We start from the raw sequence: 24941 nt of genomic DNA on the forward strand, positions 1-24941 counted from the left end.
CACGCCTTGCCCGCCGCGGCCCCGCCAACTTCGCGCCCACCGAGTCGGGCCAAGAATGGAATTTTCAGCCTCGTCTTAACAAGGAGTGCGCAACATGCTCCAAAGCCCCTACCCTTTCACTTTCTAAAAAGAGGTATTTGTGAATTTACTTAGTAATTAAGAGACAAAACGAAGGGGGAAAACGCCCTGAGCAGGAGCAGTAAGGCCTCAGGAGATCAGGAGATTGTGGGTTGTTAATTCTCAAGGATCCGTGCAGTCTTACTGTCTCCCTGAATTATCAACTCCCAACACTAACGTAACGTCAGGCCAGCTTCTCTGTACGTAAAGTGCCACAGAAAAAGCAAACTAACTTTATTGACGTGAGCAAAATGAAGTCAGGAGGAGAAAGTCCACTAAAAAGCGCCATTTGTTTTCCTATGCGCGCTTGTTTAATCTGTACAGTGACTCAGTGAAGAGTTTGGGTTGAACCACGTGCAGATGCTTTTTTGGAGTTCAAAATTAGCTGGAAGTTGGCAATTTCATAGAATTCGACTTATATTAGTATCCCCATTTTATACATGTGGAAGCCGGATTTCAGGGATAGCAAATAATTTTCTTGTGGTCGCACGTCCAGTAAGTGGGTGAGCTGGGACTTGAAATCAGGCTTATCTGATCTCCACACCTGCTCCTAACTGGTAGGGTATAGAGTCACAAGTCAGTTTGGCCTCTTGGCTACCTGAGGGCTGCCTCCTTCAGTGAAGGTATGGGTTTCACAGAGTACAAATACAGTTCTACTTTGCGTCCTCAGAAAACATTTTCTAGATGGCCAAACTCGTGGGCTCTAGGTGACAAAAGTTGGATGGGTTTCTGTGGAACAGTCAGAAGAGTCCCATACTAGATGTGTGATCTTAGGCAAATGGCTTAACCTCTCTGTTCCCTCATGTGTTGGCATCTCCTTCATAGGGTGGTTGTAAGGGAGTAAATGAAATAATGAATGTGGAAGCTATTCCTCAATGCCTGACACACAGTTGATGTCTGATAAGTGGGAAGAACATTACTTCTCAGATCTAATGGGTCCCATTTAGGAAAAATATTTTAAAATCACATTTTTAAATGAAAAGAAAAAAGTAATGGCAACATTTGTGTAAAAGTTGATACTCAAAAAATAAATAGCTGGGATCCTTTAAAAAGTTTGCCATCATAGTTTTGCATTCTTTTTTTTTAAGATTTAAAAAAATTAATTAATTAATTATTTAGCGTGCTTGCCAGTGGGGGGAGGGGCTGAGGGAGAAGGAGAGAGAATCCCAAGCAGACCCTGTTTTGAGTGCAGAGCTCCAGGCAAGGTTGGAACTCAGGACCCTGAGATGGTGACCTGAGCTGAAATCAAGAGTCAGATGCCTAACTGACTGAGCCACCCAGGTGCCCCATAGCTTTGCATTCTTTTTTTTTTTTTTTTAACAAAAATACAAGAGAACAAATCTACACCTTTATTTACTTTTCACTAAGTTTAAATCCTTGAGGGGTACAGCATCACACGGATTCTGTGGCCAATGGCTTTAGCAGGAAGGTTGCTTCGGAATTTGGCACGAACCATGCCACTGTTTCCATGAGCACGAGTTACTTTTCCCCAGGTTACTCTGGTTTTGTTTGGTTTGCCACCAGGAGTCACTGTGTTGTTCTTTGCTTTGTACACATAAGCACATCTCTTGCCTAGATAGAATTCCGTTTCATCTCGAGCGTAAACACCTTCAATTTTAAGAAGAGCTGTGTGCTCCCTCTGGTTCCGGAGACCCCGCTTATAGCCAGCAAAAATGGCCTTGGACCACAGCCTTCCAGACATTATTTGGCGTTATAAGATCTTGTCCTGTTCCCAGCAGGCCTCCACAGACTCCAAGATGGCGGAAAAAGCCATACCTTTGCATTCTTAAGGAAAATCAAGGATGGTGGCATCAGAGAACGGAGTATATTAGATTGAAAAGACATCCAGCTTCCTCTGAAAGCCAAGCCTAGATTCAACAGGAAATGCGAAACTTTCTGTTCCCTTAGACCTCCTTTCCCGAAACTTGGTAGAAGCTTTTTAATGATTGTTTGTTTGTTTTAATGGGCAGGTGGTCTAGGTTGAAGGGTGAGAGAGACAGAATCCCACGGAGGTATCTGTACATCACAGCGATAAAGGAAATAGGGAAGCTCACTACTGGAACTTGGTTAACAATAAACAAGGTATGGAGAGCACATGATACATATATGCCCATCAAGTCATTGGTTATTTACTGAATAACTAATACATTCAGCCCAGAGATAAAATACTGGGGGTGGGGGATGCTGGTCAAAGTGCTTCTGAAAAGTGTATAATGTGAGTCCAGAAAAACAACACTTATTCATTTATTTGTTCCTATATTCAGTCATAGTATATTTCTGCAAAAAAAAAAAAAAGAGGCCGACCTAGAATAAAAAATTGAATGTGGAATTAAACAATGGAGAAGAGAGATCCAAACCAAATAAGGTCTCCATTCCAGTTTCCTATGATATGCAATCTGTTGTCATGGGATAGCAAGACAAAGGGAAATGACTGCTGGCGCGCATGTGTGTTTAATGAAGAACATTAGTGGAACATACCTTATCTGTCCTCCCAGTGTGGAAAAATCTGTATAAGAGAAGGAAGTCCTTAAAATAGTATCTTATGACCATCACCCCCACGAAAACAGTGAAATCTGAGGTGGTGAATCTCCTTTACAAGCCAATCCTACTATATTTCTTTAAAAAGAAAAAGAAGGAAAGGAAACACTCTTAGAAAAGAGGAAAGGATTTCCGTAGTTCCTCTGTGTATTTTTAGAAGAATGGCATCACTTTGCAGACTTGAATCTAGAGTCTGAGGGTTATAAACCACTTTCCTCAGTGTTTCCACTACATCTTTTCAGCCTGGCTGCTTTTCAGACACACGAGTTTCTAAGTCTCATTGGTCATTCCTTAGCTTTAGCTAAGGAAGTAGTTGGATTTTAAGGAACTTGCTCGTCTGGTGGGAAAAGCCTATCTATATGTAAGGTGTCAAGAAACGGATAATAAAACAGATCCATTTCTGCGAACACAGTAATACTCCTTTAATCTAAGTCAGTGCTATGACTCATCTGCCTGTCTCCTCTTGTGGGATGGAAAGGGAGCTGTCTGTAAACCTTTGGGCAAGAAGCCTGGAGAGGGGAGGGAGGTTCCTCTCACACGCTAGGGCTGCTACTCTGCTCCAAAACCCCACAGGGCTCTGGCACTGCCATTTTTTTCTAGGCTGAAGTGACCCTTGGTATTTTGAGATGAGAAGTTAGCCAGGACAGCCCCATTTTAAATAACTTGTCTTGAGGTGGATCCTGGCACTAAGGAAGTTCTGCCGAGAGCAAGGCAGCCTTCATGGGGCTCTAGGCAAGCTGGACAGTGGGGTCAGAACTGGCTTCATATCCATCTGGCAGAGCAAGGTGCCTGAAGACAGCCTTGAAAGAGGGGGCATTTCCTCTCTCTTTCTGGCTAGCAAAACTAAGTTTTCATTGTCGTCCATCCCTTATTTCAAAAGTATCACTGTAGAAAAATTAAAAATCTGTTCATAATTCCACTAGTTAAAATAACTGTTAACACATCTTTTGAAAAACTTCCCTCTTTGTGTGTGTCGCATTCTTTTTTAACTTGCTTTTTCCTTTTAATAGTATGTTATTTCATCTACTTTTTGACATGATGTTTAGTAGCTGCACAGTATTCTATGTGTATGGGTGCACCATAATGTAGTTGAACATTATTGGGCATTGAGGTTGTTTCCAATTTTCTGGTATAACTGAGTGTTAGTAAACATCTTCATGTCTAAATCTTTGCATACATCTTTAATAAATGTCTGTGATCCTTCAGGAGCTTCATTTGTTTTTTGGAGGGGAGAGAGACAGAAGATTGTAGCTATCAAAATAATTGCTGTATATATCTCAAGATTTCAAGATTATCAAGAATTGTCATGGGCATAATCCCCTCTCAGCAGGGGGTGAGTTATCTGAGTTCATTTTTGCATTTATTAAGCATTGATTGAGCCCAGAGGGGATTCTTCTAGGTTGAAGAGAGGAGTGGAAAATTTCCTTTCATATTTTCTTTGTGGGCAGCGTGTCCCCTGCACAGCCCTATCCAAGTCCAGACACCTCGTGGGAGGCAGGGTGTGGGCAACTGGGCAATTTGGGCATCAAGCTGTTCTATGTTCTTAGCTTTTGCCCTAATGAGTCGCCTATAGGATAGCTTCTGGAGCAGCTAATGCAGTTATAGTGACTCTAAAGCACTGATTCAGGTGGCTCAGTTGGTTAAGCATCCGACTCTAGATTTTGGCTCAGGTCATGATCTCAGGGTTGTGAGATCAAGCCCCACGTTTGGGATTCTCTCTCTCCCTCCTCCACACTCTGGCACTGATTCAGAGGGAGAAGGAAATTGAGAAAGAGAGAAAGAAGAAAGCTCTATGGGCCCAGTCTCTGTTGTGCTCTGACCCAGCTTCCTCTGGGGTTATTTGTGAGCATTTTAAACAGCAGGACCAGGATCATAGGGTTTGGCCCTGCTGGGAGTCTCCCTGATCGCATGTGGTGTCTAGCCCCGCTTCTGGCATTCACCCTGGGGGCTGTGGGGTGTGACTGTGCTGTACTCTGGCTGTTCTTACTGAGATCCACAGGGCTGCATTGTGGGCACCCTATGTGACTGTTTCAAGCTGTTCCCAGTGCCTTCCCATCATCCTGGACCCTTATGCAGCTCTGTGGCCTGGGAAGGGTCAAAAATTATTCCCACCGAGGGAAAGACAGTTAAGACCCATAAGGCATAAGCAGCAACAGAGTCCTTACAGTTTCAGGAAGATAGGAGAGTACTCAAAGACTGGATGGGGCAATATTGCCCCAGTTTTCAAAAGGAAGAAAGGAATAGTTGCCAGGAATAACAGATTGGTGACATTTTTGGTGCCCTCTAGCAAAAGTCTGGAATAAACTTGAAGAAAATGGTGATCACCGGCAGCCAACATGGGTACATTCTCATGTCTCATTAAAATGACCATGCTAACTTCCTTTAAACAGGGTCACTAGGCGTCTAGGTGTATAAATCAAGATAATTTTATTCACCTTCAAAGTAGTGGATATTAGTTGAGTACCCTCTGTGTTTCAGGTGCAAAGTGAAGGGAACTGATTGCCCCAGATGCCATAAGTTGTTATTTAAGTAAAGACTTTGATGAAGTCTTGCCTAATTCTGTTGTTGTTAGGTGGATCTGGAGCTGGTTGAACAACCCTACTCAGTGAGCCTTGATTCATTGTTCTGAGTTAATTTGAACAGAAGTCTCTAGTGGAGTGACACAGGGCTTTGTCCTTAATCTATTCTACTTTTTTTTTTTTAAATCAGTGATTTAGAGGATGAATTTAGTTGTGTTTATCAAATATGTAGATTACCCTGCTAGGACAAGTCAGAGAAGACTTGGAATCACATGGGAGAGATATGTGGTCTTGATTGTGCATAAACTCAACGTGAGTCAACAGTGGGATAACGGCTACGTTGCCACGAGAGGGGCGGGAAGAATCCTGTGTATGAGCTGGTATTATGGACACCTGGGGTCTTGTGAACATCCGACTCCACGTTTTAAGGAGACAGACCAGGGAGTTGCCAGAGGAGAGGAACTAGGATGACGAGAGAGGTTTGGAAACCATTCCATGTGAGGAAGTTGAAACATCATGCTGGGAAAGAAAGAAAACAAGGCATGACAGGGGGGATGTCCTCAAATGTGTGGAAGACCCGGACTCTAGGCTGATGCAGGATCAATAGGTGGACATTGTAAGAAGGCAGGCTTTGGATTTCGTGCTAGTCCTGGCCTGTTTGCCCTCAGATCCATTCCTCGCCATTTCCCTGCTCTGTGTGGAGGAAGTGCTGACCCCTGCAGTCTGCGTTTGCCAGGGATATTTTCTGCCACTGTCTATCCCTTAGATCTTGGCACCTCTGACAGTGGCCGCATCTCCTCCGTGGCTCCTCCAGCTCCCACCAGATGGATCCACTGCGGTTCGAGCTTCAGTGGATCCCTGCTGTTGCTAATGTCTCTTGCTTCGCTGTCCTCTGGCCTCTCAGCTCTTCAGTCACCTCTGTGCCCAGTTCCCTGCACTACTCCTGAAAATACATAAACTGGCTTCTGCCTTCCTAGTTGCACCTTCTTAGTGTAGACACACAGAGAGCAGAAAGACTGTTTTAATGAGTACAGGTGGATGACCACATCGTGGGAGGCTGGTGTCCATGATCTTTAGGTTCCTTTGGAAATTGGGACACAGAGGGGAAAGAATGTGTCCAGATCCTGGAAGAGTCAGAGTTGGGACTGGAACTCAAGGCTCCTGACCCCTACACTAGCACTCTATTCATCTGATCTTAGCTCTCTTCTCCTGCTTATATCTTTACTAACCGCCCACCCATGGTTTATGTTAATCACTCTTCTGATCTATGGGAGGGAAAATTGAGTCTCCTAAATTCTTTTTTTCCTTTTAATTCTCTTGTAATTATGGGACAACCCAGTTCAATAATGCTTACTTGCTAATTATTTTACAGAACAAATACTGCTCGCCAAGTGTTGAGTGGAACCTTTTTTTCCCCTCCATTCAAAGCGTTTTTTACTTAGAAGAGCTAAATACATGTTCCAGTCTGGAAGGTTCCATTTATGTAAGTCTTCTGATCTCACTGAGTCTATGGGCTGTAGAAGAGGGAGGGGATGTTCAAGGTCCCCTAGTTTAAGCCCATCACTTTACATATAAAGAGACAAGCCCAGGAAGATGGAGTGACTTGCCCAACGTTAGAGGCAGAAGGGGGACTAGAACCCAGGTCTCCAGCCCTAGTTCAGGACACACATCATAGTACCATGCTCCTTTATGGGCTGGTTTATTCTTCTTTACTACATCTGGTTTTCAGTCTGCTTCTGACTTCTCCCAAATCTCTCTCCTCAATACTGATCTTTCCCCTTTTATCACTTCCTGCATACCGGTGTTGTAGTAGCCCATCTCCACCTGGAATGGAATTATCAAAAGCAGGACTTGACCAACCCCTCTTTAATGTCTTCATCTCATCAAAGTCTTCCTTCTCTCCCCTCCCCTTCTTCTCTTCCCCTTGCTCCCTTTCTCTCCCCTCCCCTTCTTTTCCTACTCTCCCCTCTTTCCTTTCCCTCCCCTCCCATTCCTCCCTCCCCTCCTTCTTCCTCTTCCCTCTCCTCCCCCTTCTTCCCTCCCCTTCTCTCTTCCCTCCCCTATCCTTCTTTAGCAGATTTTCAGAATTTCCATTTCTCTTTCCTTGCTAGCCAACATTTTCTTTCCCACCAAGTCTCCCCTTAGCATTGTTCTTTAATTGATTCCTCCCTTCTGTGTTCAAAGCCAATCTGCCTGGCTGAAGCCATCAACACTTCTAAGGGAGAAGTCTTTCAAGTACTGGATCTGATTCCTGGTTGCCATAAACCTTTGATCATTTTCTGAGGAAATCCATCCCTTAGAAGGACCCCTGGGCCTATCTCTATTACTTCCCTGGCCTCTTGCCTGTGGATGTGAGCATCTTAACATCTCAGGCAGTATGGCAAAGATGGGAAATCCCCCCTAGCCCAAAATATCAAATTTATTTTTCAAACCATTAACACATATCATCCCATGGTAGTTTTCAGTGATTCAACAACTTTCTTCTTTGGCTGTCAGTACCAGTTTTAGCTGGTTTTTAGATCTTTCCAAATTTGTGTTATCTGGACATCCACAAGAGGTTAGATTTATTGAAGCTCTTTCAGGATAACATCATTACAGTACAACATTTGAGTCACAGTGACCTTGTTCAGATGCACTAATCCTCCCCCTGAACAGACACATCGACACCATATTTCCAGTTGGCTTAATTATAGTCCTCTATCCTTCCAAACTCTGTGTTACTTTTTTCCAATGTGGATTTTGTCAAGTCACATAATTGTCAAGAATCCAGGAACTCAGTTCACCCTTCACATTCCTATAACTCCTACTTCAATTTCTTTCGGTGAAGTTGATGAGTCAAAGATCCAGTATTGGGTTTCTGTCCAGGGAAAACAAGTGTAGGGGACACCTGTCTCCTTCCTTAGTGCGGTGACATTGCTGCAAGAGTTAACAGGAATGGGGAGTGGCTCACAGGAGAGAGGTCAGCCCTGGACCCTGGATCCTAGCCCTATCACGCTCTCCTCTTCCAGTTACCGAGTGCAGGGTGGGGTCAGCGCCACGTGGACTCTCCGCTCCAAATAATCACATCTTTCCAAAGTCTCCATCAGCACCCAGGGTGCCAGCAGCCCCCAGGTCCCCAGGCTCATAGTCTTCAAATGAGTTTCCTGACTTTTGTTTTCCTTTTGCTTTGGCATCCACAGTCCTATCAGATTCTAATGCCGTTTTTCTACAGTTCTCTCGACTCCAAATCTGCAGTCTCTCTCGTCCCTGCTCTTCACCTGTGTCACCAACGCTTTGTCCAGCCTTGCCCAAATCCTGCTACACCCAAACCAGAGCTCAAGCTCTGTCTTTTTCATCTGAGAGCTTGTGTCTTGACTATCCTGCACTGTTCCCCATGCCCAGAAGAGCCCCGAATACAGATCAAAACAGAGAACTAGCCAGAGTCTAAGCAGTGATGGGTTTGTTCCATGGCTACCCCATTTCGGTCTCTCCCTGCTTCTTTCTTGCCCGACACTTAATTTCTCTGGCTCTGTTTGCTGCATTCCCATCCCTGGTGTGTGGGCTCCTTGCTCCTCTTCTCCCCAGCATAAAGCCTGTCTCCTTCCTGTCAGCCAGGGTGCTTTGCTGGAACGGCTGGAGGTTTTGACTCTTTGGTCTGGCCTGGGGCCCTTCTCCCTGAAATTATCCTCGCAGGAACTTTAAGCCAGCGTGTTCTGGTGTTCTTGGAACCCGCCTCTTCTTGGCTTTGCCTTGGGACTACTAACTGTTGGGTAATTTCTGCCGTGGTGGAGTGAAGACACCTGGATTTTTGTCCTGGCTGTTCATGAACTTGATATGTGACTTTAAATAAGTCAGGGATGTTTGTCCCAGCCCTCCTCAGATGTGAGTTCTGAGGACCTTCAGCTTGCCATCTCATGTGTCGTGAACATGTCCTTCTCTTCCCTGGTAATGCCTGCACCTATCATGACCAAGTCCCCACCCCACCGAGATAAGGGAGGGGAAGAGTCTTGTTTGTAATCTGGCATCTAGCATTCCCTGAACCCCACATATCCACTGACCCACAGTTTCTCCTTTGGCTCTGCCCCACAGAAGGTATATGCTTGAAGCAGTATACTTGGTTTTGCCTCAGTTTCCCCACTTGCACTCATGCACCCTTCTTGAGACTGCAACCCCACCCTGGACACTGACTCTTTCCAAGTTCTGGCCATATCCTATTATTTGAGGTAACACAAAGGAGTCAGTTTTCATCTCCAGAGAGTTTGCCTAATACAACCTGCAATTTGTGGACTTTTAACTTTGTTTCAGAAATTAATGTGATTAGATATTTTTGAGTGGCTAAAAAAAATTTTTTTTAAACTACCAGTTGTCTTATGGCACCTTTTAAGAATATAACCAAGAACCAGAAGAAGTTAGACTTTACTGGGCTATCATAGAGGATATCTTTTACCCAAAGGAGGGTCCCTTAGGCTCTTAGTTATAGTCTAGTCTGCCTTCTTTACCCTGAAATTCTGGTGTGAGGGAGGGGTGGAGCACCACTCCAGGCAGCTCCAGAACCATAGTGGAGGAGCTTCTGTCCCCCATACTCACCTTCCCCCCATATCCTGCTGGCTTCCTGCTACAAACACCTGCAGGCTTCTGGCTGGAAGTGCCAGGTTGCTAAGGGGAGCAGCTCTTAAAGAATGACAGACAGGATTTGGGGATAAAATCTAGGTTCCTGCCCCTCATGTGGGATAGCTCTGCACAGTCTTGTGGAAGTCTCAGTGCCCTGAGCCCCAGCTTCCCAGAGGTAAGTAACTTGCTCCTTTAAGTAATGCACCTTTATGGGCTGCTTCCCTGTTCCTGTCTCACTTCCAGCCCTCTGCTGGTGCTTCCTGGGATCACCTACCAAACAAACAACTTGCCCTCCAATCCCATCTCAGGGCCTGTGTCTCAGGGAACCTGTCTTAATCATGCCACAAGAACGAAAAGCTGAGAAATGATGGAAAGAGAAAGTTGAAGAATTCTGAAAGAGCAGGGACAAGAACTAAAGTATTTTGGGGCTTGGGGGTCATTTAGCAGGAACTATTGGTACTTGAGGTTATGTGACATAATTACTATACACATTGAGGGCTTTAGTGGTGATCTAGGGATAGTGTATTCTCTATAGGAGGCTGGGGAAGAAATACATTTTAGAAAGGTTTCTGCCCAAAAGAGTGGACATAGGTTGTGATGTGTAAGGGGATAATTCCTTGACTATCTAGAAGCTCGAGTTTCTTGGATGCTACTTTCCCTGATAGCCAGGATATATTGGGTTTTCAGTTGAACTAAAATCTTTGCCTCCAAGATTCAAAGCTCCTGGTTCCAGATCTTTGGTTCTTTAAGATTTGTATTCTTCATGGTTTTCATAGTCCTTGATTTCATCCCTTCCCATCCCCTGTTTGCATAATGGAGTTCTTTTTTTTAAAGTCTGTCTTCCCATGGAAGCCCCTTTTGCCCCTTGGCCATTTCAATGGCTCTTCTTGTGCACCATTATCTCATTCTTGGGGTATGGGGATCAGTTATGCATTCAGTATTCCAAGGGCCCATGCAATGAGATTTGTACTTCTGTTTTGTTTCCAATCCAAATTGATTATTTTTTTCAGTTTTCATCCAGATGTTTGGTATCATGTAAACACAGCTTGAAAGTGTGCCTGAACTGCTTACAGATGTATGCCAGTGAAATCCTTTCCAAATTATATATAATGATGCTCTGGGTCTATTTATATCTATGTCATAGTCTCTGGCTTGAGTTTTAGCTATAAGACTAAGTTGGAAAGAAAGTGAAAAATTCTTGTGTGTGGGTGATTTGTCTACTTCATTAAAGACTCCAGATATTTGGAAATATTCAGGAATTGATGTCATTTTCTACCGAATGGTGGCATGTCTATAACCATGGTGTTATGGACTGAGTGTGTTCAATTTATATTTTGAAATCCTAACCCCCAACGTATTTGGACATGGAAATTTTGGGAGGTAATTAGGGTTATATGAGGTCATGAGGGTGGGGCCCTTATGATGGGATTAGTGCCCTTATAAGAAGACAGACGAGAGATCCTCCCCACCTGTTAAACCCCCACATTCATGCTCACACAAAGAAAAAATCATGTAAGCATACAGTGAGAAGTTAGCCATCTGCAACCCAAGGGGAAAGCTCTCACCAGAATCTGACCATGCTGGTACCTTGATCTCAGACTTTCAGCCTTCAGAACTACGAAAAGCACCTGGTCAGTGGTACTTTGTTATGGTAGCCTGAGCAGAATGATGCACATGGGGCCCCAGATGTGTTGATCCATTTAGTATATGGTCACTGTGACTCTCAAACCTGCCATATATCCATTAGACTAAGCTAAGACTTCCTCACCTAGTGTTTGGCACCAGAAAGATTCCTTTAAGCCCTTTACATCTATTCCAATCCTACCAAAAGCTTGGTTGCAGGATATAGTATCTATGGGTGATGATGGAGCAGATTGTATTTTCCCAAGATGGCAGCAACAGATATCTCCCATTCACATGCTTTTCTCCAATGTAACCTTAATAGGCCTTCTATCAAGAAGTGGGGTCTATGTCCTCTCCCCACAATCAGGGTGGGCTGTGACTTGCTTGTAACCAACCAAATGCAGTAAAAGGGATGTTGCATAACATCTGAAGGTAGGCCAGAAAAGACTATACAGCTTCTGTCTAGTTCTCTGGAATGCTCACCTTTGGAGCCCTGAGAATTCTGATACACTGAGGGCTTCATGCAGTGAGGCAGCCCTGGCCACATTGAAAGGCCATGTGTGAGCACCAGATCAACCACCAGACATATAAGTGAAGATGCCTCCATATTCTAGCTTTGGACTTGCCCCCTCGGTGAGCCCCCACCATCATGGAGCAGAAATAAACTATCCCCATTGTACCCTGTCCAAATTCCTGGCCCATGAGATTTTAAGCAAGATAAAATGATAGTTGTGAGCTTCTAAATTTGGGGGCAATTTGTAATGCATCTATAGTAACTGAGACAGATGTATTTTATTGATTCCTCTGAATCAAATCCTACCCCTGGATCAAGCCAGACCATGCTTAGATCTCTCCTGAGCATCCCTCAGGTATGGTGCCCTGTTTCATACTAGCAGGCAGGATCAGAGGCACCTCTTCTGTGGAGATGGTATTGAGGATGGGACAGAGCTCACTTAGAGCTTAGTGCAGGAATAATTGTGTTTCCTGGAAGCAGCTGATATCTAACAAACATTGTGAGTCTTATCATTGCTCAGCTTTCCCTGTTTGCTTTGGCTTCTAGGAAGCTCAGATCAACTTTGTGACCAATTTATAACAACTATTCTTATCTCTTTGTATCCCACCATATTTATTTTTGTAAGCCTCTTCAAAATACTTTGGGAGCAAGATATCCTTAAAGGAATCCATAAATGAATTCATGGAGGAACAAATATCCCTCAAATCACTCTAGTATTTGAGAGTGTTATTGAACTGAGTTGATTCCGACATATAGCTTTATTAGAGCTAAAAACCAAACGTATTCTACATTCTCTAAAATAAAATACAAGAAACTAAAATGGGCAGTCTAGACCACAATTTAAAAGGAGTAATTATTCACTGCAAAGTAATACAATATTATTTAGTAAGCAAAACAACAGGGGACTTGGACAGGGAAAATAATGGCTATTGTGCACTCCCAGGCATTTTCTAGATCCTTTATGTACACAATTTTACTTAATCATATCTAATCCTGATAAAATCACCACTCGGGCATGAGTTTGTCCAGGGTCACTCAGCTAACTGGGAGATCTGAGGTTCAAACTCCATTCACTTTGTAGTTATGGCGGGTACTGATGACAACTTGGAGGCCCACATAAGTTAAAATACTTCCCCAGGCATAGATCAGATCTCATCCAGGTGAACACTGTGCAGGTGCATCTCTTTCCTGGGAATGGGGTGTTGTTGTAACTGGCCCTGGCTAAGGAGGGACTCAGTTCCCTGGGGTGCAGCTGGCAAGGAAGCCGAGGTACAGGAGACACAGCAGTGACATGCCTACAAGGGACAGCCTCTTACACAACCATCACTTTCAGAATGGGGTGTTTTGTTTTCTTTTCCCCCTTCCATATATATTATCACCACCATGCCCCACCTTTCTCTGGAAAATATCACTGCTTCTTCAAGAAGGTTCTTGGGAAAACCGCTCAGATGTCGGCCATGGCTGCGGGTGAGGTTTCTCTCACTCACCAGTGTGAGAGTCTGCTGGGTGCTGTCACAGAGAGGCGTTTGCTATTTCTTCCCCCATATGGACAGGAACTAGAGAAATGTGTTCTTGGTACCAAAATAATTCCTCTTGATGGGTTCAGCCATGAGCAGATTGGGCAAGCATCATGACCATGGGCTTCTGAGTGGGGTTTGGCGACATTCTTGCACTTTGGGTCCTGAATTGTTCAGGGTAGTGATACCCTGCTTGCTGCGTCCTTTGCCAGACAGTGATCTGAAGCATCAGAGAGAAGGAATGCTGACCTCTGGATGAGAATGCCATCCAAGCTCTAGCCACAAGCTGTCATTCATCTGGGTAATGCCGCTGGAACTAAGGCTTAAATTCTCAAATTTCTCTAATTACCTGTCTGCACGAATGGTCTTTTGGGCTGCTATTGGAGTTAGCCTTACGAGTAGGCCTGAAGTGACTCAAGGGGTACGATCTGGGTGAGGCCAACATCTCAACACCTCTCCCCTGCTGGTCCCAGTGCCTGAGGTCCCACCATCAGTGAGTCACACCACTGAATCAAAAGCAAGTTGTTAGAGTATAAGAGTCCCCTAATAACAGTATCCTCGGATGGATAGTTGAAGCAGGTATATGGGAGCCCCAGGGTGAGCTGCTGCCTTCTCTGCACTCAGCCCCTCCTCCCCATTCCCAACCCCTGGCCACTAGTACACGTGAGCTTTGTGAGGTTCTGGCTCAGTCCTAGCCTGCTCTGGAGCCAATTCAGAATGTTGGTATCCTTCACCTGCCAACAGGTGGGCTTTGGCACTCATGCACTCACTCATCACTCATTCATCAAATATTTATTGCGCTACATGCTCAGGTGCCAGGGTTTGGCTAAACTCTGGGGACACTGGAGTAAACATGGGTCCTGCCCTCATGGAGCATGCATTATGTAGGAGACAGACAATAAATCCACCAGTAGATGTATCATGAGTCAGCTGTGATAAGTACTGTGAAGAAAATAAGGGGGCTGGAGAGTGATAGGGAAGGTGTGTGTGACATTTCACCTGGGCAGACGGAAGTTCTCTTGGATGAGGTAACAGCCAGGCAGAAGCTGTATGCAGTGAGCGAGCCCATGAGCAAACCTGTGAACAACATAGGGAAGGCACACCAGGCAGAGGGAGCAGCTGGGGTGATGGCCTGAGCAGGAGAACAAGTGATGTGCTGGAGGACCAGTGAGGGGACTGGGAGCTCAGGGGGAGACATGGGGAGGGTGGTCCATGAGGAAGTCAGAGACGGGGGTGGGTAGGAGCTGTTACTCCTAATTCCCAGTCCAAATGCCTGGGAAGCTTGGTGTAAACAATGGCGGATGATAGCCTCCCTCCCAGAGGGTCCAGGAGCTCTATCCAAAGCACCAGATTGCCTGGAAACTGCCTGTCAATTCCCCCAGGGCTGTAACCCCCATCCCTCCCCACTGCATCCCTCTGCAAGCTCCTGTAGGGGCCTCCCTGGGATGGCTTCTACAGTCTTTTCTTGGTCACCCCCATCCCCCACCCCTGACACCAAGGTGGGAGCAGGCCACCTTGCAGTTGGTTCCCCTGAGCCCCAGCTCTTCTGGTCCTGCTGCAGTGCCACCACTTAGGCTCCTGGCCAGTCCTCCCACCCCATTCCTGGGGTTGGGCCTGTTTGCGTGCAATCACTGCTGGGGAAAGGAGCTATGAGAGGGCTTATTGAACACCCATGTCCCACTTCGCATTTTTGGCCAGGGCCCACCCTGGGTAAGTCTCTCCTGCCCTTGGGAAATTCACTGAGTACTTGATACGTGCTAAGCACTGTGCTTTACGTGTGTTGAGATTTCCTGATGAGATGGGCATTACTAAATTTTATCTCTATTTTATAGATGGGAAAATGGAGGCTCTGAAAGGCTAAGTCATTTAGCCCAAGGTCACATAGCTGCTAATTGGTGAAGTTTTGGCTGAAACCCAAATCTGTCTTTCCCCAGAGCTCCTCCCAGAAAAAATGGTAACTGTTGAATGTATTCAGAAAGAAGTTCTGAATTGTGGATTATGAGGCTCTGTGCCTCTGTAGCTCCAGGCATTGAGGAGTTGATCTTTGCCCCTTGCTCACATTGTTCACCCACCAGGAATGCAGATCCTGGAAACTTTCCTGCCCTTCCTCACCAGTGATGGCTCTGTTATGCCAGCATCCAAAGTGATGCTGCTCTTCTGGCCTGAAGTTCCCTGATTGCAAGGGGAAAAAAGGCCTGGATTTGAAGTACTTCTCTTGATGTATAAATTTTCTTTTTCCTGGCCCTAATGCCTGGCCTCTTACATCGAACATTTGCTAAGCACTTTCTGGGTATCAAGGACTGGGGATACAAAACGAATTATGGCCTTGTCCCTACTGTTGTGGAGCACTCAGAACAGAAGACCGGGTGCCCTTTGAGATGGCTACCCCATGACCCTTTTTTTCCCTGAGGAAAAGGCCATGCTGCTGCCTTCCCCCACAGTTTCCTTCTTATTTGCAGGTTCTTCTTGAGCTCCTATTACCTGTGAGGGATGGTCTTGGGCCTGCTGAGTATACAGTGAGAAATGGGACCCTTTTAGTCTTAAAGAGTCAATTAACTTGATTGGGGGTGGGGAAGCAGGTGCATGCAAGACAGGTACCCAAACCACTATATTAGCAGGGAGAACATGGGCCTCTTCTTGCTTAGCGATGTGCTGAAAAACAAAACAAAACAAAAACTGAACAAAGACAATGCTATTTCAACAAGATGAGCCTGATGTGAAAATGTACATGATATAAAAAATGTTTTCATGTGACATTCAAACTGCAAATTATTTTTTCAGCAATTTTTTTTTAAATTTCCACATCTACCTCATAGCTTTCCAAGAGATTTCCAGGAGATTATGACACTTCTGTGCAATTGTTTAAGCCTGTTTTCATTCAGCCCCCAGACATAAAACTTATAGTGAAAGTTGGCCCCTCAGATCATTCTTTCAGGGGCCTGAAACATACAGTGGGGTTGTTAACATACAGTGTTGTATTAGTTTCAGGTGTATAATACAGTGATTCCACACTTTCCTACAACACTCTGCAGTCATCACAACAAGTGCACTCCTTAATCCCCATCACCTATTTATGCACCCACCTCCCTTCTGGTAACCATCAGTTTGTTCTCTAGAGGTAAGAGGCTGTTTCTTGGTTTGTCTCTCTCTCTCTCTCCCCCCCACTTTGCTTGTTTGTTTTGTTTCTTAATTTCACATTTGAGTGAAATCATATGGTATTTGTCTTTCTCTGACTGACTTATTTCACCATGTTGTTGCAAATACAAGGTTTCATTCTTTCTTATGTCTAAGTAATATTCCCTTTTGATGCCATTGTTTTCAGACTTCTTTTTGAGGGGATTATGGTAATGCAGTGGAGCTCCTTCTGCAAATGAACTCTTGTACCAAAAGCCCAGATGAACATAATTCAGATGTGGGTTAGGGATCTCCCTCCCCTTGCATTTTAGGTAAAATTCCCTAGAGAGCCCCTCCTCCTTTCTGTCCTACACATTTCCACAGCCTGATGAAGACCTGGCTTTGACAGTTGTGGGGTCCCCTCAGCTTCTGGCTCCTGCATCCTGTTTTCTCTCACGTCTGCCCTGGTGCAGAGCTCAGCCACACTTGTTTCCATGGGATAGCCATTGTGGCAGCATTTTATGAGTTTCACAATCATCCCTGAAGATTTCATAGAGGTCAAAATGCTCTTCACTCTCCCATCAGGCTCACTCCTTTGTCCTCTGTCTTCTCTCACACCCTGATTCTCCTGGGCTCCCAATCCTTTTCCTTGCACCTGGACTACCCGCAGGTGCCCCCTGCTCTACTGGCTCCTCCCCACTGAATATGCTCTTTCTCCTGGCTCCTGAAAAACTCCATCATCTTCTTGCTGCTTAAGCCAGGAATTGGGGTCATCCTTGCTTCCTCTCCCTCTCTCTGTGTCCCATGTCCAAATACCACGTCCTATCTACCCTAAATAATCCTATTTCTCTAGGCTGGATAAAATTCACTCTAGGGGGGCTTCTGGTGGAAGAAGGGCAGAATGGGGGGCCTTTTCTTAGCTATAGGTGCATAGCCAACACCCTGCTTTAAATTTGAGGATCTGTTTACTTGGGGTGACTTTGGAGGTGAATTGATGGAGATCATGGGCAATGGCTAGGGTCCCCCAACTCCTCCACCACCATAGTTATATCTTGCAGTCCCCACTGCCACCACCCCCTCCCCCAACTGCAGGACACAGGATGACTGCAGGGCCTCCCACCCAGACTCCCTGACCCCTGTGCTCCTTCTGACCCGTTCTCTACACAGCTTTTAAGACTGGCTTTCTGAAAGTTGAATCAGTCCTGTTGTTCCCAGCTTTAGTGGTCCTCACTGTCATTTGGCTAAAGGTCCAGTTCCTTTATAGGACCTGCAGGGCTCACCATGGTCTGGGGACCACCCCCCATCACTCTTGCCTCTTCCAGATCCCTGCTCTTCATTCCAGCCACATGGACCTGTTTTCAGTGCCCTGAGTGCACTCATGGTATCCACACAGGACTCACTCTGTCTGGAAGTGAGTCCTGTGTGGATCTTCATCCCCATTGCCTGGTGAAGCCCCCCTGTCTGAGCTTTACCTTCCAGTTAGACATCACTTTCTCCAAAATGAGTCCCTGACATTGTAGCCTAGTCAACGGGGTGTTGGCCTGGGAGTTTTTTGGTGCAGATAACAACAATAACTGCTCAAACCAAGGGCTTTCCTTGCCAACAAGGAAAGTCCTGCTGCCTCGAGAGACCAGCCTGCCCACAGTGGTCTCCTCAATGTCTGGCACAAGCCTGGCCCATCAGAGGTGCTCAGTAAATGTGTGCTGAATGAATGAGTGAAGGAACAACGTGCCAAACGTTTCTATGTGAAAATAAATCTTGTGATGTTTCATCAAGGAAAGAGTCAACAGGCATTGGCAGGAGACTGTGCATGATCATTAACCTGAGGCTGCTGAGGACAGAGAATTGGAAGAATTAGAAGGATTGTTGGAGGAATAAAAATAAAATGCGTAACGTGGCAAATACACTGCCTGGGGCCAGTAAGTTTTCCCTAAAGGGTAATTTCTATCCCGTGTTGTTCTCTTTGTACCTATTTTCCTTCCCCCACCAACCTCCAACATTGGATTGAATTAGGGGCCAGCAGAGTTCAGAGAAGATAGTTTCTTCCCTTGGGGAGAAAAACTTTCTACAGAATATTCTGGAAATGGAATGGGATCCTTGTGATGGTGACAACCCCACCCGGCAATCATATGGTATTGAAACAGCAGCACCATATACCAGAGGGGTGGGCAGGGGGTGGATCAGATGTCTTTTAGGTTTCCCTCCTTCTTCAGGAAGTTCTGATTCTGTTATGTCATCTTTTTTATTTTTAATTTCTTTTGTTGCCTTGATTTAAAATAGGTGTAGGGATGCTGCAAATTCAAATATAAGAGAAATCTCAGGAAAATTATGTTACTAGGAAACCAAAAAGGTTTGGCATTCTTTCAAGAGAATTTCTGTTCTTCCACCATATATTGTTCCTGAGGTTTTGCCAAACCACATTTTTAATCCATGGCCAGTCTTCTTTGGGCTGGACTCCCTCCCACAATGGCCAAGGCTCAACATCTCTGAGCACCAAAAGCCACTTGCTGGTTACTGCTTTTCCTGCTTTTTTAGGTATTGAGGCAGAAAGCAGATTTTTCAAGCATGCATCTTATTCCAACAAGAATGTAGGACATTTTGAGCTCTGTCAGGAAAATATATAAGATGTCTAGGTCAAAGTTCTCAATCTTGGCACTATGACATTTTGGATCAGCTAGTTCTTTGTTGAGGGCAGGGGGACTGTCCTTTGCACTGTACAATGTTTTAGCAGCATTCTTGGCCACAAAGGTACTGTTCCAGTAGTACCTCCCCAGTTGTGGCAACTAAAAATATCTCCAGATACAGTCAAAATCACTTCTGGTTGAGAACCACCCACCTAAATAAAAAGGCTAAAAGTCAGTCAGTCATTTGTATGTTCTGTTGGTCTAGGTAATTAACACATGGCACCTGAAATCCAGGTTTTCTGACCTTGCAACCTGGGCTTGTGAGAGAAGACCTCAATATGATTAAGAGCAAGGATCCAGAAGCCAGTTGACCTGAACTCATTTTCTGGACTTCCTGTCTCCAAGTTATTGACCTTGGTGAGCTTTGGTTTCTTCATCTGTGAAGGAGGCAGCGATACTATTTACCTTACTGGGTGGTCAAGAGGATTAACTGAAATGTTTGCAAAGCGCTTATCACAATGCCCCAGTCTTAAGAAGGCTACAATCCTTGTGGCTTGTTATTGTTTGTGACAAAAACTTCCCAGACTGAAAAAGGTAATCTATTCTTTGGCAGATAACTTAAAAACCTGCATGCATTTGGTATATTAGGCAGCACAGTCTAACTGCTGTTAGAAACAATCCTGAAGGTTAAGTGGCTGGATACAATAAAAGTGCCTTTCCCACCCACCCAATAGTCCGTCACTGGTGTTTTTGGTAGGGTTGGTCTCCTGGGCAGCCCCAAACAGTGACTCAGGGACCTATGTTCCATCTTATGTCCCCTTCACTAGGAACTTTCCTGAGCATGAATCTTTTATGAATTAAAAAAAAAAAAGAATTCTGGGGTCAAATAATTTTGAAAAATAATATACTTACAACCTCTTTCTTGGAGATTCAAAGTGTCCATTTGAATATGAAAGATTTAGATGAGTTCTGTATTAAGTCCTGTTGAACTTTGTTTAACCCACTGTTTCTCTCTCTCTCTTATTTCCCCCTTTGCTTGTTTGTTTCTTAAATTCCACAGATGAGTGAAAGCATATGGTATTTGTCTTTCTCTGACTGCTTATTTCACTTAGCATTATACTCTCTAGCTCCATCCATGTCGTTGCAAATGGCAAGATTTATTCTTTTTTATGACTGAGTTATTCCATTGGGGGTATACACACACACACACACACACACACACACACACACACACACACACACACACACACCACATCTTCTTTATCCATGCATCAGTCAATGGGCACTTGGGCTGTTTCCATAATTTGGCTATTGTAGATAATGCTGCTATAAACATCAGGATGCATGTATCCCTTCAAATTAGTATTTTGTATTCTTTGGGTAAATACCCAGTAATGCAATTGCTGGCTCATAGGGTAGTTCTATTTTTAACTTTTCTAGGAACCTCCATACTGTTTTCCTGAGTGGCTGCACTAGTTCTCATTCCCACCAACAGTGCAAGAGGGTTCCCCTTTCTCCACGTTCTCACCAACAGCTGCTGGTTCTTGGATTAGCCATTCTCTCAGGTGTAAAGTGATATCTCATTGTAGTTTGGGTTTGTATTTCCCTGATGTTGAGTGATGTTGAATATCTTTTTATGTGTCTATTGGCCATCTGTATGTCTTCTTTGGAAAAATGTCTATTCATGTCTTCTGCCCATTTTTAATTGGATTTTTTTGTTTTGGGTATTGAGTTGTGTAAGTTCTTTATATATTTTGGATACAAACCAGTTAGCAGATATGTCATTTGCAAATATCTTCTCCCATTCAGTAGGTTGTCTTTTAGTTTTGTTGATGGTTTCCTTCACTGCTTCTTTGTACCCTTCTTTTAAAAACCTATTCTGGGGGTGCCTGGCTGGCTCCATTGGTGGAGCATGCAACTCTTGATCTCAGGCTTGTGAATTCGAGACCCATGTGAGGTGTAGAGCCTACTCAAAAAAAACCAAACCAAACCAAACCAAACCAAAACAAAACAAAACAAAAAAAAACCCTACTCTGGACACCTTTTCATGTCTATTTATATGATTCCTATCTTCTTATCATTTTAATGACTACACACCATTCTATTTTATGGATATATCATAAAGACTTGTTTTTTTAAATTACATGATTTTTTAAAGTTTTAAAGGCCAAATGGGCTTACATGGACTCAGGACTAGACACACAGAAAAATTTCTGTAGACAGGAAGAAAATAACTCCAGGATTTGGTGTCATCTCAGAAAACACCTCCATTGTTCACAATTGTTCCTACTGTGGTTCCTCTAGGAGCTGTTTGTTCTCATTTTTATAGTAAACATAATCTCTGCACAGTCCTTCAGAGAACAACCCCTCCATATTATGTTGTATTTTATTTTCAAATGAAAATATACTTCCTCCTGATAGGGGACATGAGAAGGGCTCAGCATCACTTATATGGCCTTCCTACCAAAAGGGCATAATCTGAATCTAATGATGACAAAACATCAGACAAACCTGAATTGAGGACATTGTACAAAATAACTAGCTATTCTTGCAACTTTTCTGCAAGTCTGGAGTTAATGTCTAAAATAAAGTAAAATTGAATGAAAATACAAATGTAACTCCTTCATTTTTATTACTGCCCAAAGACCTAGAAATGCAGTTTGAAATGTTTGCTTGGAAATGGTTGACTCATGACTCATTAACCTTCAGAAAAATCACAAAAATTTAGCTCTCTTTGTCAGTGTTGCTTATCACTCACCATCTTTCATGACTGGCTCTGTCAACACATAATATGTCAGCTCACCACTCTCCCCCATGATTGCCCTCCTCTCTTTGAGTTTATCCATCCAGCCACTGGCTCCCAAACATCAAAACACTGTGAGGTATCCTATCTACCTGACCATGGTTTTGTGTATATCTATGTCATATTCTCTCTATGTGGATCATTAGAGTTAGGATCTTTGGGAATATTCAGCATTTCAGGGTCAGATCAAAACTGTAGACATTTTCCTAAATGTATTTCCTGCTTTTTCCTCTTCACCACATCTTAAAAGATACTTAGACTTGAATATTCCCTCCTCTCCTCTTGATTAGGATAATGCTGCCTTCATGCATTAACTTTTGATCCCTAGGTCCCTTCTTGCCCTTTCTCTCCCCACTCCCGTGATTAGGAAGTTTCCATTTGTCAGAAGGGTTCCAGGACTTTCATGCTGTAGAAAGACTGGAGCAAAGAGGCTGGAGCAGGTAGGGGAAGAGTTTAGCTGGAAAACTGAAGTTGATTTGTTTAGTAAAGTGCAGAGAGAGGAGGAAAAGAAACACATGTGGGGGCAAATGGGCATATGGCAAATTAGAAGCTCTGGAGTATGTTTGGAGGAAGAGAGGGGACAAAAAAGGGATTTAAGAAATGTTGCTGGGAGTTATGAACTGCAGAGGTGAAAGTAAAAGGTCTGTGGTGGAGGGGGAGAGTGGGGTGTATTAAAAGAACCCCCCCAAAAGGTGAAAAAGCAGCTGATCTCAGAGGGAGACAGAAGGTGACACCCACTATGCTGCTGGAGGGGTAAGTTTTTGTCTTCCTCCTAAGGAACAATGGGAAGCCAGAAAGATTTTTGTTTGTTGTTGTTGTTGTTGTTGTTTTTAATTTTGTTATGTTATGTTAGTCACCATACGTCATTAATTTTTGATGTAGTGACCACGATTCATTGTTTTCATATAACACCCAGTGCTCCACGCAGTACGTGCCCTCCTTAATACCCATCACCAGGCTAACCCATCCCCCCACCCCCTCCCCTCTAGAACCCTCGGTTTGTTTCCCAGAGTCCAGAGTCTCTCATGGTTCATCTCTCCCTCCGATTCCCCCCCCCTTCATTGTTCCCTTCCTTCTCCTAATGTCCTCCATGCTCTTCCTTATGTTCCACAAATAAGTGAAACCATATGATAATTGACTTTCTCTGCTTGACTTGTTTCACTTAGCATAATCTCCTCCAGTCCCATCCATGTTGATGTAAAAGTTGGGTATTCATCCTTTCTGATGGCCGAGTCATATTGCATTGTATATATGGACCACATCTTCTTTATCCATTCATCTGTTGAAGGGCATCTCGGCTCTTTCCACAGTTTGGCTATTGCGGACATGGCTGCTATGAACATTGGGGTGCATATGGCCCTTCTTTTCAGAAGACATGAACAGACACTTCTCCAGAGAAGACATACAAATGGCTAACAGACACATGAAAAAATGTTCATCATCATTAGCCACCAGGAAAATTCAAATCAAAGCAACATTGAGATACCACCTTACACCAGTTAGAATGGCAAATATTGACAAGGCAAGAAACAACAAATGTTGGAAAGGTTGTCGAGAAAGGGGAACCCTGTTACACTGTTGGTGGGAATGCAAGTTGGTACAGCCACCTCGGAAAACAGTGTGGAGGTGCCTCAAAAAATTAAAAATAGAGCTACCCCATGACCCAGCAATTGCACTACTGGGTATTTACCCCAAACACACAGGAAGTGTTTTAGGCAGGCATGGAGACCTACTATCAGAGTTCTTTTTCAATAACCTTGTGGCTACAATGTGGAGAAAGACTGGAGGGGCAACACTGTATGTGGGGAGGCCAGTAGTCCAGTGAGAGATGATAAATGAGGTTGGTGCAGTGGAGCTTGAGAGAAGGGAGCAGGTTCCAGAGATATTTAGCAGATAAAATCAACAAGACTCAGTGATGAATTGGAAATGGGGATACGGAGGCAAGGAAGTTGGCCACCTTGTTTGTGAATTTCTGACTAATGTAACAGGATTAGGTGTGCTAAAAACAGTGGAAAAGGCCAGTTTGGAGACAAGATCATGAAATCAGATTTGGCCCTTGTAGAGGAGGAGAGAATCTTTTTCCTTCTACCCATCTGATGTTCATTGGCTGGGGCCCTGTGAATTACATTGGCAAAAGACAGATTAACAAGAGAAAAACAAACAGAAGTTTATTGACTTGAGAAATTACACATACACATGGGAGTACCCAGAGGTGAGTAGCTTAAAGGGGTGGCTAGAACTTGGGCTTATACACCATCTTAACAAACAAAGACACAAAAGAAAACCAATGAAGTTTTCAGACAAGTGATGAGACAAAGGGAAATGACTTTGAGTTTTTAGGGCAACAAGTTGTAGGAAGGCAAATATATGGGGTAACTAGTAGAAGATAAGGGCCAGTTAATAGTTTGTTAGATAGGCTTCTTGCTGCCATCTCTGAGTGGGTGAGGGTCTAGAGTTGTCTCTGGTGATTAACTTCTGTCCATCCTGGTAGAGAGGGGAGGTGGGATACCTTTACAAGTTTATGTCCTGTGTTTAGACAAATAGAGGAAAGCTTGTATCTGCTTCTCAATTGCTTTCAACTCAAAATAATCCTTATGTCAAAGTGGCATTATTTTGAGGTGGCCTATTCTGCTACCCTTCACCTTGAGGTAGGTATAAATTGTTTGTATGAGCTTACTAGGGCTGCTATAACAAAGTACCACAAACTGGGTGGCTTAAAGCAACAGAAATTTATTCTTTCACTGTTCTGGAGGCTGGAAATTCGAAATCAAGATATTGGCAGGGTCCTATTCCTATGAAATCTCTAGGGAAGGATCCTTCTTTGCCTCTTCCAGCTTCTGGTAGTTGCTGGTAATCTCTGGCCTTCCCTGGCTTGTAGCTGCATCACTCCGATCTCTGCCTCCATTATCACACGCCGTTCTCATTGTGTGTCTATGTCTCTGTGTCTTCTCTTTTTATAAGGGCATCCGTCAAATTGGAGGT

At 44.1% G+C, this 24941-nt stretch overlaps 1 pseudogene; it reads right to left on the reverse strand.

Moving 5' to 3' along the window:
• Positions 1 to 1486: 1486 nt before the first annotated feature.
• LOC114206507 (large ribosomal subunit protein eL33 pseudogene) lies at positions 1487 to 1822 on the reverse strand (annotated as a pseudogene).
• Positions 1823 to 24941: the final 23119 nt, after the last annotated feature.

Source organism: Eumetopias jubatus, unplaced genomic scaffold, assembly GCF_037043125.1.
Source record: "Eumetopias jubatus isolate StellerSeaLion01/CBP00866 unplaced genomic scaffold, mEumJub1_p1.0 scaffold_7, whole genome shotgun sequence".
Taxonomy (NCBI): Eukaryota; Metazoa; Chordata; class Mammalia; order Carnivora; family Otariidae; genus Eumetopias; species Eumetopias jubatus.